General features: G+C 42.6%; 1 protein-coding gene across 1 annotated transcript in view; it reads right to left on the reverse strand.

The window, feature by feature from the left end:
- The window catches only part of UTRN (utrophin), a 374,126-nt gene extending 371,007 nt beyond the window's left edge, over positions 1 to 3,119 (reverse strand). The window contains exon 1 of the mRNA XM_030500119.1: positions 2,306 to 3,119. The gene's annotated coding sequence lies outside the window, so the exon portion shown is untranslated. The remainder of the gene's footprint in view (positions 1 to 2,305) is intronic.
- Positions 3,120 to 15,025: the final 11,906 nt, after the last annotated feature.

Here is a 15,025-nt window from a genome sequence, read left to right on the forward strand (position 1 = left end):
GATGGATAGCCTACGGCCAGGAGAAGGCTTGACCAGGTTTTGCCATACCTGCCACCACAAGCATGCCCTTAGACCCTCTAGGAAGCCCCACTAGGCTTACAAGGTTACCATTAGCCTCCTGATTTACAAAACATGTAGAGTTTTTTATATGCTGAAATCCTAAATAACTTTTAATTAATACTAAGTGGGGTTTTATTTCCCTGAAATGACAAGGATTTTGGCTTTTAACTAAAACAAATAAAGTCACCGTGATAACATTAGATATGAACCTTATGTGTATTTACATTTTAAATTCTGAGCAAATGAATATCTCTTATTAGAATACAGAATCAATTACCAAGTTTTATACCCACCAAACACTTCAGTTATGAGTTAGTTTTGCGGTGTCTGGTTTTCTGTGGCTGAAGGAGATGCTCTGCAAGCTGTGGCATCTGTGGCCCATTTGTAGATCTCTGTGCTGCCTAGGGCATCTCACTCTGCGCCACTCCACATTTTCATGCTCATTTCATGAAAATTCATCCTGATGAAGTCAGTTATCACAAAGCACTGTCAAAGCTGTATCAGCTAATGGTTTAAATAATCTTGACCGAAGCTCCTCATTCCCTTCCTGAGTTCTTCCTGGAGCGGGCAGTAGCGGGGCTGCGCCAGGGGCAGAGATCAGCTGCTTTGCCCAGCCGCGCTGTTCCCTGTGCCACCGGCTGGCCTGCGATGTGCTGGGGTGCCTCCTGTGACATCTCCCCTGTGTGTGCAGCCCTCTGCTTTGTGCAGCCAGGGACAAGCTTGAGGTCTGGACCTAGTGAGCACTGCGGGTTTCCCAGAGGGACAAGCACTCTGATATTTTGTTTTAGTCACTGGGAGTGTTTGAAAGGAGCACATGGATAAGATCTCCAGAAGCGATGGAGAGCAATGACACCCAGCACACTGGGCAGTGTTGACACAGGTGAGCTTCACACCTACGACAGGCGGAACTGCAAATGGTGTCCTTGCTTATCCTACACCAGGCACGCTGGAGCCGTGGCTGACTCCTGACTGCCACGGGAATTACCTGCCCAGTTCAAGGAAAAGTGTTTGGTTCAAAGTACACAATTCTTCAGGGAACGAGAAATTTTCTAAGAGACATTTGCCAGTTCCTTATATTATTTTTCAGCTAGTTGAATAACTGCTGTGCTAGAAGCTCTGCAGGCAGTAATTATTGCTCCATTTTCTTCTATTAGGCAGTCCTGAACTGAGCCATGAAAATTGCTTTGAAATCACAGCAGACAAAGAGGAAACTTTTGGACATCATTTATTTTGGGATGTTCCAAAGCTATCTTCCAAACCAAAAAAGAAGTCCAGCCCTGCCAAGTCCTTAATCACTGAAATGAAGAAAGAGACCACAAAACTGAATGAAAAGATGATTGAAACAATTTTCCTACTCTAAAAAAAATCCTTTTTTGGAGTTACTGTCAGAAGAAAATGAGGGTGCAACGAAACCCTTAATAAATCACTGATGTATCTAACTGGAAGTGACCCACAGAGGCCAAGCTTTTGAAAAGGGAGCAGTGCTGGAGTTTGTCCTTGCTGGGAAAGAACTCATACATGGACTTTGCATTTCAGAAAATAAAGCCTTGCTAGCATTTCCACTGAAATTTCCAACCATCTGAGAGCAAGAATCTTCTTAAGAGTATCGGCTATATTATGCCATTATAACATATGTGTAACATAATATCCCACCACTTCTGCTTCAAGCACTTACAGACTTATCTTCAAAACGTTTACCAGGTACAGGACGACAGTATTATTTATAGCACAGAGGTACCAAAAGGCTCACTCTGTCAGGATCAAATGCCATTGAGCTCGGCAGTATGTAAATGCAGAGTAGTTAAGTCCCTCAACCGTACAGCTTGTGTCTGGCCCAGGACAGAAGGTATGTTTTAGAACTCTGTGAATATGATCTGACAAATGCTGTAACTACTGTCAAAAGGACCAATGTATATTTAAAAAACAAATGTATCCAAGCTCTGGCAAATTCAGAGTTTAAATCGATGCTGTGAACATGAATAAAAAGACAACAGCAAACCAAACTGTATGATTTGGAAAGCTAGCTGGGACTGAAACTTAATTTTAGCACATCCTGCAAAACATTCACTATGAAATATAAAATCATCTGTCCTTGCCCTGAAGTAGCAATCACCAGCTAGCAACATTCTGTCAGCATCAGATCAAAACCAGTCCTGACAAGAGATGTGAAGAAGGGGAGTGCAGTAGAAAACGGATTTCAGCGAGTATATGGCACACGAGGGTTGGAAATGTCTTTGGAAGTTACCAAACACAGGAGCACAGTTCCCAGCAAAGACCCCTGTAGGCTCACTCTTCACCCCCCTCCCTTCATCACTGTGCTTGTTTCAAGTGTTTGTGTGTATTAAACTCCCTGGCACACATTTCTTGGACTCTCTGGGTGGGATTCAATAGAAACACAGGCATCCCATTTGAGCCAGGGACCCTGCAATCCCAGGCACCCCTATGTCCTTTACCTCTGGGTAAAGGCTTCTGCCCTCCTACTGCAGCCAACCCTGCCTCTCAACCTGACTTCAGCCAAGCTGGTGGCACTGGCCAGGGGAGATGCTTTTACTTGTGTTTAATCTGTCTCATTTGTGAGCTTTTTCTTATGCAATCTTTAAATCCTTCCTTTTGTATTTTGAAGCGTGTCCTCCCTGTCATATGCGTGGTACTGAAGCCCACACGGTACTGCTCAGTAGCATTATTTTCCTCAGGAACTGGGAGAGTTTACTTTTCCACAGAAAGGACTTTGCTATTTTGAGTGTGGAATGAGGTGCATGACTGCTCCTGGAGGTCTCACTCCAAAAAAAAAAAGAGTAAAGCAAAACCTTGGATGCCTCCCAGTGTGGGACTGAGCCCAAAGGGGTCGTCTTTGCCAAAAAAAGGATCAGAAAATCCTCAATTGTGCATTCTTAATAAAACAGAGAGAACTACTAAGATATTGTAGGTAAGAGCGTTACAGCAGGCTCTGAGATGTATGTTATGAGATGTCCACAGCCCACCACACTGACAAATATAGAGGTTGATGTGCTGCGAGTCTGCCTCCAGGAGTGTTGTGGCAAGATCTGCAAGGAACAGCTTTGAGATGACCAGCTGGTATAGCTTGAAAAACGGGCAGGATCTGGGCACATAAGCATCTCTTCACATCCTAATATTTCGCCGTTTCCCTGTGCTCCGCTACATACCTCCACTTATTATTTCTTGTCAGGCAAAAGCTTTGGGCCATTTCAGTCAGCAGTGCCCAGACCTCAGCTGCCAAAGAACGTGACTCCTCCATCTTATGGTTACACCAACAGTCATGAATAATGATATCAAGGATACATGTTACAACCACAGCTCAGCGAGGCTTTTTGTTCTATTTCTTCTTTATACCTCCTTGGACATGAATTGTAAGTACAGCAGGTCAAAAAACCCAAAACAAAACATTTGAAGATCACGACTCTTAACTTAGATGCCATTAAAATATTCTGCCTACCTCAAACAATAGCTGATTCATTTGTGAAAACTGATTTATTTATAAAGATGCAAAGTGAAAAGCTGCACGAAGATCTCAGAGCACGAGACTGAAACAAACTGTGAAACCTTCCACTGGCACCTGCAGAAGATAGTCTGTGGCAGAGAAACACAACAGGCAGAACATCCCAAGCCTCAGAACAAAGCAGGTAAGGGCTTCTTCGGATGCCTCCATTTCTGCCAGAAATAAGCCACTTGAATAGCTCTTTTTAAAATATCTGTTGGCCTCATTTGTAACATTGTCAAATGCCACAAATCTTCCAAAGGGCCTTCCTCTATTTCCCCGCTCCACATCTTTTTCCCATGAAAGCCAAAGGCTGGATTTGTTTTTAGGAACAGCAACCGATAAACAGAGGCACAGTAACACTAGCAACGGGAAAGAAACATTACCCACATATGAAGAAAACAAAACCTTCTCAACAATGCCTGAAGAAGCCTACAAGTCCTAGGGCTGATCCAGAAACCCTGTTAATCTAAGACTGCTTTTCACCTGTAGGATATACTTTCAAATTCAGCCAAAGCTGTCATTAATAATTAATGTAATACTAATTTTTGGGTGCTCTCCCCGATACGCATTCAAGATTACACCATTCCCGCATGACACAACTTTATTTGTAGAGTATTTCTGTGGGTGGTGAAGTAATTCAGATGCTCTCTGCATTCTCCTTAAAGGACCTCCTCTCCAAACACTAACAGTGCCCAGCCTGGTTTCAGTGCTGAGCTCTGCTTTTTTCCTGAGCGTCACTTGGTGCAGTGAGAAGGGAACAACCGCAGAAAGCAGTGAGGATCCTTGATTCACTCCACACTCTCACAGCCTGACAGCAGCAGAAGCATCTCTGCATCCCTCACAGGTACTGGGCACAGTGGGACAGCATCAGCCCATGCCCTGGCCTTACTCGGTTTGGCCACAGCCCATCACTAGACTCTTTACCAAAGTCAAGCCTCTACTTTTTCTTCCTTAGCAGGAATTTTCCATTCACTGTTTCAGCTGGAAACCATCCACTTTCCTGCGTCAGGAGAAGCAGAAAGCGGTCAGGGAGAGCGAGACCCAAGCACTATGTAAGGCTTTACGTTTGCCAGATGCTCTAGTAACTACGAGTCTCCCTCAGCTGCAGGGTGGGGGTCTCAGAGGCACCAGCAGCACCAGCCACTCACTGTCCCATTGGAGAGACAAACTACCGGAGGAGTTGTGCCTGTCCATGGTTCTGCTGCCTAAGAACTGTCTAGCCCTCGCAGACTAGCACAAAGGGGCTTTTCACAGAGGTCCAGATTTCCTCCAGAGCCTGTCCCGTCTTTATTTACAGGAACTCTTAGGTTTAGTCTGGGGAGGTCTGCAGATTGCTAGGGGGCTTTAGGGGAAGAATTCTGTCAAAGAATGTATGTTGCAATGCATACTCAAAAGGGCCTGCTTTCTGATTCATTTAATCTTCCCCGGAAATTAACTTCTCAGCCCCAGCTCCTTTGGCTGTGCATGATTTATCTTCAGATGATATTTGCCTTTTGTGGCAGTTGTGATCCGCTTTGTTCTGGAACGGCTCAATTACTTTGGATGTGTAGAACCAAAGACAAGACAATTTGCAGGGCCAAGCGGGTGCCCAACCACGCAGTTCTGTGACAGGGCTGAGCCACAGGGTAGCTGCCAGCTGACCAGACACTTCCCTTGTTCTCTTCAGTCTTCCTACTGGGTCTGTTCCTCCAGCACCACTGTTGAGCTGACTCCAAAGCAGGCTGCTTCAGCACTAAGGGGAGCAGTGGGATGCCAGGGCAATCAAAGCATTGCCCCCTTCGGCAAGCATTGCCCCTTTTGGCCACCAGTATATCTACTCAAGCATAAACTTGTACTATAGCATAAGTATGATAAGAACAAGAGCCAAAAGCAGATGGCTGAATGGATCTAGGCAACAGCGGTGGTGACCTCAAACTGCTCTTGTCTTTGCACATTGTTTTGAGACACAGGAAGATGATTTAGTAACATACATATTGGTATCCAGTCCTATTTAGCCACCCAAGAAGTGGTGACATATGGGGCTGATGAGATACCTATAGGCACCCAAGGCATCTCAGGTGGCACCAAAGGGCTACATTTAAAGAGCAGAATCCCACCTGCAGCTTCAGACACCAACCTAGAACTGCCAAACACCTAGACTGCCCAGGACAGAGCAAAGTTCCCTTGAAAACAGGCAAAGGGCCACTGCCTCCATCCATCTGGTTGCTGCTATATGCGAGGGGAAAGGAACAGCAATATTACCAGCTGATAACAAGCTCATCTTTTTCTTACCTACCATGCACAGGTTTCTCTCTAATTCTACAAAGAAGGCAGATACCTGTTACTTCTTTGAACTGGAACAGGCCTTCTCTCTCTCTGCTTATGTATGTATAGACAATGGGGCCAGCAACCCACAGTAATATTATCTGACCCCACTTCTACAGATTTTCCACAGAAGTATAGATGCTGCCAGACTCCCCAAGAGGTGGAGATATCAAATGAATAAACACTGAATCCATGTCTCACACCTGCAATAACCACACCTGGCACACATAAGGACAGCACTGAATTCAAGCAAAACCAAAAATGGAGTATCTGGGGCACAGAGTATGTAAAGGTGTCTGTAACAGTAATGTCGGGGGGATGGCCTAATGATAGAAAAGGAGCAAGATTTGAAGAAACGTGAAATTGATCTTACTGGACCACCTGTACACTTTGGAAAGGTAGACAAGATTTCAGTCACAAAAAAAATCAGGAGGCTGTTGCTTTCATGCAGACAGAACAACATCTGGTACAAAATGCTAGCAGCAGCAGTATGGAAATGAGGGGGGAAAGCATTACAGAAGAAATTACCCAGAGATTCTCATAAAATTGAAAAATCCTTCATTATCATGATGGGTTAACTTGGGACACTTTTGGAATTTTGTGATCCATGCACATGCATGATGAAATCGATGCTTTTTACAAACAGTCCTGCTACCATGCTAGGATGAATTGCTAGGATGGTTTCTAGTCTTAAAATTACAGTGCAGCTAGAAAGAACTGCAGCACCAAGAAGATTTCATTTTAGTGAAATTGCCATTAATGTTTCACCTAATGTAAGCCAGTTTTCTCCTTCACTTAGAAAAATGTATCCTTAAACACTTCATGTTCTGTTTGATTGCACTAACAGACTTCTACACCACCCCTTCAGAGCAAATCAGTGATGTGTTTCTTCTGTACAACAACAGACTGAATACCTGTCTTTTTTTATAAATATATGATTGTATTTTTGTTAAGAGTAAAATAAAGAAAGTTAAATACTAACTTGTTTGGAAGAAGTAGATTTAAATCAGAGGGACAGTAACGTATAATTCCATTGCTTATCTCATTTGCGGATTAGAAGTCATTCTCGCACTGAGGTTAGTTTGGGTGGGACAGTATTACAAGTGTTTGAGCCATGAGAACAGCATTCTTCATATAGCTGCTTGCAGTTAACACAGTGGGTGGGTTTCCCAGAGGAAACTATCAAGTAACGTTACCGTATGCTAAAATAACTTCAGTTTAAATCCCCAAAAGCTATAACCATTGATAGGACTCTGCCTGAAGAACTCAAGTGCTCAAGAAGCAGTTGTTTCAGTGACAAAATTTTCACAGCAGCAGGCATCAGATGTTCATATAATCAGTACAAAAAATAAGTACAAAAGGCTTTATAACAATTAGAAAGAAAAATAAAGGTATGCTCATGAATGCAAACTACCATGCAAGGTAATTATACAAATTACATTCTGACTATCCTTTCCACTGAGATAGCAGGGTTTTACCATATTCCTCCCTACTTATCTTTAGAGATTGGACATGCATGGAATGCAGAATGTTTTTATCTGGAAGCGCCAAATCCCTTAAAATACCAGACCTTTGATCTCTCTGACCTGAAGTGACAGTAACAGAACTTAGGAGACAACAGCTGAATTAGCCATTAGTCATTAGCCACAGCACACTTGCAGTAACAAACGCATAAATGTACTGCAGTTTTGAATGATTCAAAAAATTATGTAAGTGTAAGGCTTGCTTCGAGAGTGGAATCATACAGAATGAAGTTTTTTCAGAGGTGGAAAATTAAGTTCTTGTTAAAAAAAAGCAATAAAGTTGTGTTTTATAGTACCTATATCAGTTACTAATTATGAAGTTAAACAAAATACCGTACATCTCTATTTAAAATGTCACTTATGGATATTATTTAGTCTAATCCTTTGGGGTTTTGTTGATAAAATTTCCCTGCAAGTACAGTATTTGGCTAAGTTGGAGAGTATATGCAAAACCAGCACTTGATCTTGACAGCTTTGGCACATGTGCTTAGGCATTGTCCGTGACAATGAGATATATGAGAACTGGGTACATGTAGGCGTCACATGCCACAACACCACCCTTTCTGCACGCACTTGCTTCTGTGATTCCCAGTACCACCTGCCTCAGAATGCAGGGAAGGCAAACCTCCTCCATCGCTCTCTACTTGGCAAGATTATTTCAGGATCATGGCAAGGGCTGTGATGAAGAAACTGGAGGCACAGGCCATCGGAAAAAGTAGGCTGAAATAAACTGCTATGCCCTCAACCTGAAGGTAGAGAGGAGGGGGCTGGTGGTCGGAAACCTTTAAACTGCTGGTCATCTACCAGAAGCTACAAACAGCCAGTGAGTGAGATGATTTTCAGTACAATAAAAGACAAGGAGGGCTACATGCCAGGAACAGACATTCCTCTGGGAAAACAGCAGATTTGAAAACCTGGGAAAGCTATATTTAAGTGCAAACTGATAGGGCTCAGAGCCTGGGTGAACAAGAGACAACATCCACAAGTCACAAGAGAAAACAGACAACCACCCATAAATAGTTCCACTTTTAGTTGAGTCTGACTGGTTTGTCACAGCCCTCAGGCTGCTCTCTGGCTCTGCATAAGGCGGGACATGCCTGAAGCTCTGCCTGATTCCCAGACTTTGTGCCAATAGTCTTCATACACAGGCAGCCTTCAGACCCCCTGACAACCCTAAATCATAGGTGATATTGCCAGAACCACCTTCCCGCACTCTGCTCTTTTCTCCCATGAAGTAACTACAAAACATGAGCTGTTCAGTAAGACTGGAAGCTTGACAATGTTTTCTGCTCATGACCTGACCCCAGCTTTATGGCGCTGTCCAGACTGACCACGAAACTGCTGGACTGTCAGAAGCTCCTTTAGACTCAGGTGCTGTCTGCTTCCTGCACCTGAGGATGTCCACCAGCCAGCAGCTGGGTGGCCCCTGGGCAAAAAATAAAAGGCAGATCAACACGACACAAATGAATGCCACACATATCAATGAAAGCAGCATTTAAATAGGTGAGTTCTCCGACTGACTTTGGTATGAGCAGCATCATACAAAAGGAGAGGAACTGATATAAAGCACACTAGGGTTTTAATCATACCTCTCCCACTAGCCTGCCTGGAAAGTTCTCCCCAGATATGGTAGCTATAGTATGGCACTTGTTTCCTGATGCAAATCCCTCATAGAAGTAGACTCCTGCCTCCTAACAGAGAAACAGAGGCGCGATTCAGTAACTGAACCATAAAGAGGTGTAACTCCTAAAGCATGCAGTCACATCACCCAGCCTGCCCACCCCTGCTCAGCTTCACTATTTCCTCAGCTCTGCCCCCCTTCTTATACAGGAATTGGCTGTACCTGTGGACAAGGTAGCATTGCTAACCATAAACCACTTCATTCCTTTCAAAAGTGTTCTCCACACCTATAGACACTATGTGGGGCTTAGTACAAGATATCAGAAATGATACATCAACACTTTGAAAGGCAAAGAAAACAATGGGGAAGAGGAGGATCCCCTCTCAGAAGTGGTGCAGGACATGGATTTGTTTGCCCACTCAGAGCCTGATCTTTCCCACCCTTGACTGGCCTGCACTGATCCCCATCTGTGCAGGAGGGCAGTGGCTGAGCATCACTTGCCCACTGACCCGCCGTATCTGGGCAGGCTGGGGAGGAGACTTCCATGAGGCCTTCGAAGAGCAGTCAGCATTCCGGGGCTCCTACCCCCTGTGTAGCATGACACCACCTTGCCACAATAAACCTGTTTTCCCCCAACTATGCCCAAGGAACTAAACTCCCTGCTGCAATTCCTAGGTGTACACAGCATAGTACAAGACGAGGAAGTGGAAAGCACTGCAATGCCACTGAAGGAGCCAGTCTAGGATCAGTAGCTTGCACAGGTAGTCCCAGCCCCCCATAGTCTGGTGGGGCCACCACATGCCCTGTGGCCCCAGGAAGGGGTCCCGGCTGCTCTGCACCAGACTGTCAGCAGTGTCATTTCACTGCCCTTGCACACCCCAAAAATCTTTCCTCCCCAGCAGCATAGTACTGTCATAGCCAGCCCTGACTGGGAGGCTGGGTACAGACCAATCTCTTCCCTGGGCTCATTTTCTACTATTTCACTCCTAAAAGACTTTATCATAAATAAAATCAGTCATCAAATTAAAGTAACTGAGGAATCCAACTTTCTGTTATGGCTAGATTTAAGGTCAGACATCTCATTAAATAGCTTCTGTTTATGCAGTAGGATTATGCTCGATGAGAAGCACTCCATTCAAGAAAGCTTTTCTGTTACTGGTAAAAACCATCTTTGGATGGCTCTCTTTCAAATCCATTTAATAATATTGGTCCTGGAAATAAACAAGGTATAGCCCTAATATTTGTACTAGAATGTTATCCCTGAATCTTTTTTTTGAATAAAGGCTCAAATATAGAATGCAGCAGTCACCTGAAACATTACATACTTTTTTTTTTTAAACATAGGAAAAAAGGATCCAAGTGCTTTTCCAGAAGAAATAAAATCATCCAGTTCAACCTTGTTAATGCAAACTGGGCCTTTATTTTCCGAACAGTCAACAGCTGTGTTTAATTTATCCCTTACACAAAGTTACAGCCAGGCTAGTTTTTGCAGCTCTAATATTCCCCAAAGAATACACTGTGATTTAAATGATTTGGTGGCATGGCAGAAGGGCTTTCCAAAGACTTTACAACCTATGTCTTTCCTGCTGCAGAGGATAACTGCTAATGCATAATTTTATTTTTCCCATATAGATTTATGTCCCTTTCCCTCACACAATATTAAGATGCCTCTTACAACGTTCCTGTGAGATAGGAAAAAATATTGTAGTCCTGCCCTCGCATTAGAAACCGTGCAGTATCCTGTACTCTTTACAAGCCTTAATGGATTTTTTTGCATGAACTGCTTGTATTTTCAATTTCACTTTCTGCGGGTTTGAAGATCAATAGAGGGAGGTGATGCTGAGGCACAGCAGTTTAAAGTGTATAACTATTGTGCAGATGCTACAACTTTAATTATAGAAGTAAGCTTCTGTGCCTCTCCAAAACTTCTGTGATAAACAATCTGCTTACACAGTGGCAGCAACAGGTTCAGCATCCATGAATTTATGTCCATGAACATTGGCTGCAGCAGTAGAGCTAATTTGGTATATCGTCAGAAGTGCATCCCATATGGATACCTTGCTAAGGGAAGCCAGCTAGCTACCTTGTTAAGAATTATTTATATTGTTTCATGGATTTTCACACAGATGAAGCACAAGTCTTAAAACTGCTTTCTCCAATGCCTTTTTTCTTTTTTAGTGAACATATATAATGAGCTAAAAAAAATATGAAAAAACTCAGTAATTATTTATAACTCAATTTTTACAGTTGCCGAGTAATGACCTATGGACCAGAGCAGGCCAGTGTAAATGTTAATGCAGAGGTGGTCAGGGATGGTGATTCAGAAAGATGGCACCTGGCATACTGGCTAACAGTTAAATAGCAGTTGGCAAGTTCTCGTCAGTTCCAATCTCTCTCTCCAGAGATACCATCTCTGAGGTTTTGCCTGCAAAGGAAGTGGAACTGCTTTAATTACGCCAGAATATATTTGCTACCTGGGAAGCAGTCATGCCAAGACTGTTAATGACAAACAGTACATAAAAGGAAACAATGCACAATGCAAAGTATACACACCCCAGTTTGACAGTTAAGATTACCTCGGTATAACAATTTTTGTTAAAAAAAATAAAACCACATTCTGAGATAGTTAACATTACAATCTAGGCTCATTCCTGGCTATGAAAACAAGTCTGTTAAGGACTTCCAGAATATGAATATGAGGCATTGTCTCTAATTCTGGCTCTAAAGGACCCATAGAGACTCCTGTTGGGGGCTGTGGCACCTTAACATCTCCTAACACAATCCCTTCAGAGCCCAACCTCAACCAGCAGCACGCTGAAACTCTACTGAAACCCCTCTTTGAGACAACTTACCAGGAAAGGCAAGAGAAACAGGCAAAGAATCTCCAACCACAACATCTTCTGGGTTCAGAGCATTTTAATGACAATTCTGAGATGCCCAATCCCACCTCATTCTTAGCTCCTATTTCATAACACTATCAAGTTTGTTAGTATTTCAGTTAGATAACAGTCACCCTACCTTCTCTGTCATATACATCCTTTTTCTTGTGTTGATGGCTGAGCTCTCATCCTAACAATTTCTTACTGAGCAGAAACCTTATCTCACCCATGATGTCTCTCTGTATCTGCTATTGGGAGGCATCAACTGCTCTCTCCTTGCACAGACATTTGACTCATACATCCATAACACACAATTCTTATCCTGCCCAATAATTCTTTTTTAGAATAGAAAAAATTTTTGTTCAGAGGGGCTAGGCTGGCAGAGACATCACAAAAACTGGATCCAGTTGCTTTCAGTATTTCTTCTTTACTGATGTGTCAAATAACTTTTGGGGCAGGTCACCTGAATGAATGCAGTACAACAGGTTGGGCATGTTTCAGTCTGTTTTCAGTCACAGAACACTATATGATTTGTTAACTGGCATAAATATAACCTACACTGTTGCACTGTCGCAGTGCTATCAAAACACAGATTGTAAAAACCATGGCTATTAAGCTAGCTACATGCAAATTAAAACTACATTAGGCAAGAAATCAGCTATTCTCACAGCAAATCATCCCACAAAACAATAAAAAATAATCAAAAATATTATGATAAAAGATAGAAGCTATAGTAATTAAAAAAATCAATTATTTATTTTCTGAATATCGTAACAAAAGGATTTGAAAAGCATTACATAAATGGGATTTCGGAACTGTGTTGACTCTTTCCAGTTCCTCATTCAGAGGTGGCCTCTGGATCTAGGACAAGGAATAATTAGCCACAGCCAGTAAGCAAAGATTGTTCAGGAATGAGACTACTAATATCTATGTAAATACAGGAATAAGAATTTTTACCTGTAGTTATCAGGTTGCCAGACAATAGCACTGGATGAAAGTAAGTGCTATCAGTTGCATTACCTTCCCTCAACTCAACAGACAGATGTCATTTGTTAACACTATAGCTCCCAGACCATTTTAAAGGAAAATTCAGATAAAACTACAGTAGTCTCACCTGTAGATCATGGACTTTAATCGTGGTGCCCCTGCCCATGGCAGGGGGGTTGGAACTAGATGATCTCAAGGTCCTTTCCAAACCAAACCATTCTATGATTCTATGATTGATACAGGAATGGTCTTCCAATAAGTAATGCTGTAACAGGACTCTAGCTTTCAATAAGTAAAGACCAGACACAGGTACTGATTTCTTACAGGAAACTAACTGTACATATTTATGAACAAAATATTGCACTCCCTTGGTCTTTATTTGGACAACAAAACTTTGGAGAATTGCTTTCAGTATCTAAAATGAAACACTTGCTTAGATCTTTGCAGGGGTTTTGTTCTCTCAATAGAGCTCTCAGTGAAATGACACAGTAGCAAACCCATTTATCCAGAAGCTGTCCTTGTGTGTGTTGTGGCATTTGTAGTTCCTTCATTTTACCTTGGGATGTTTAGGAACAAAAAAATCTAAGCACAGAGAAAACATACAACCATTTAAAATTTACAAGCAGACAGATCTGTAAGTCTGAGATAAGCTTAAACATACAAAAATGCCTTAAACGAAATAAAACACTTCTTTTTAAGACATTAGAAAAAACTTTATTTACTGTGAGGGTGATCAAACACTGGCACAGCTTACTCAGAGGGGTTGTGGAGTCTTCATCCATGGGAGATACTCAAAACCCAACTGCTCAAGCTGACCCTCCTCTTGAGCTGCGAGGTGGACTAGATGATCTCCAGGGGAGGTCTTCAGCCTCTGCCACTCTGTGATGTGTAAAACCAGTTAGTGGATCTGTATTATCTATGCTAGGAAGCCCAAAACACGAAAGAAATTGTCTCAAATTCCTCATTTCTTCACAGAAAAGTTCTTATAATGAGATAATCTCAGAGATTAATTTTAGATCCAAGTAATATGAAATTAATTGGTTTGTTTGTTACATAATACTTGATAATCAACAACTGAGTGACACAAGAGGGAAGTGGTAAGAATGTGCTATGCAGCCAGGGCAGGGGAGAGACAGTTTCTCTGCCTCTTTCAGCAACAGCTAACTCCTAGTTCATCTGGATCCGTTCCTCATAAAATGCAAAAGGTAGAAGTGTGACAGAAAATAGCAACAGTGATATAAGACAGGACAAGTGAAACTAACATACGTATGCACGTCAATCAGTAAACACGGATTAGCTGCGAAACAGAACTCATTAATGAAGCCCATACTTCCCACCAGTGATTCCACTCTCATATGACAAAGTTTGCAACACATGATGAAATAGCAAGAGACAGGTGCCACAAATCCACCAAGTCACATGGGTCGGGGAGTAATCTCTTGCCAAGGACTGCTTGAACCACTTCAGCAAATGCTTAAAAATGAGGCAGATGAGGTCTGAAGGGAAGATCCTGTAGCACTTCCAACCCAGAAAGGTGACAGTTGGGCAGATGGTGAAGGAGAAGCAGCAATCAAGGAAAAGGAAGGAAACCAGAAAGTGCATTCTTCTCCTAAAATCAATAGGGAAAGGAAGGCATTTTTCTAATTGCACATTTAGGAAGACCATCTCCAGAAAAGCATGCACATTTTTACAGTCTCCAGACAAAAGCTCCTCCCTGGCAGGAAGAAAGAATCAATTAATTCAGACAAGTTTAATGCAATCAAAAAAATCCCCCCAAAATGCATGTTAGCATGCTTTAAGACCAGGCCCTGAGATCCCAGAAATCTTGGCTGCAGTGTTCTGCATTATGCTGGCTTCATTTTAAGGTGTTTTAGAGAGTACTCTGCTGGACCTTGCTGCTGTACTGTAAATTATGACTTGTCTGCTCTGTTCTTATTCCAGAGGCCACTGCCATCAGAGCAAAGCCATCAGAAGCGAAAATATCCCCAAACTGGAGGTGATCTAGTGCACAGACCAGTCTTTTAACGCTTTCAGAAATATCCTTCAGTAATAATGCTGTGCTGATATGAAGTGTTAGCACCCGCACATATTACTCCTGATGAGAGGAACTGGCAAAAGGGAATTCATGCCCACGGCCCTTTACTCCAGCGCA

The sequence above is a fragment of the Strigops habroptila genome, chromosome 10, assembly GCF_004027225.2.
Source record: "Strigops habroptila isolate Jane chromosome 10, bStrHab1.2.pri, whole genome shotgun sequence".
NCBI lineage: Eukaryota > Metazoa > Chordata > Aves > Psittaciformes > Psittacidae > Strigops > Strigops habroptila.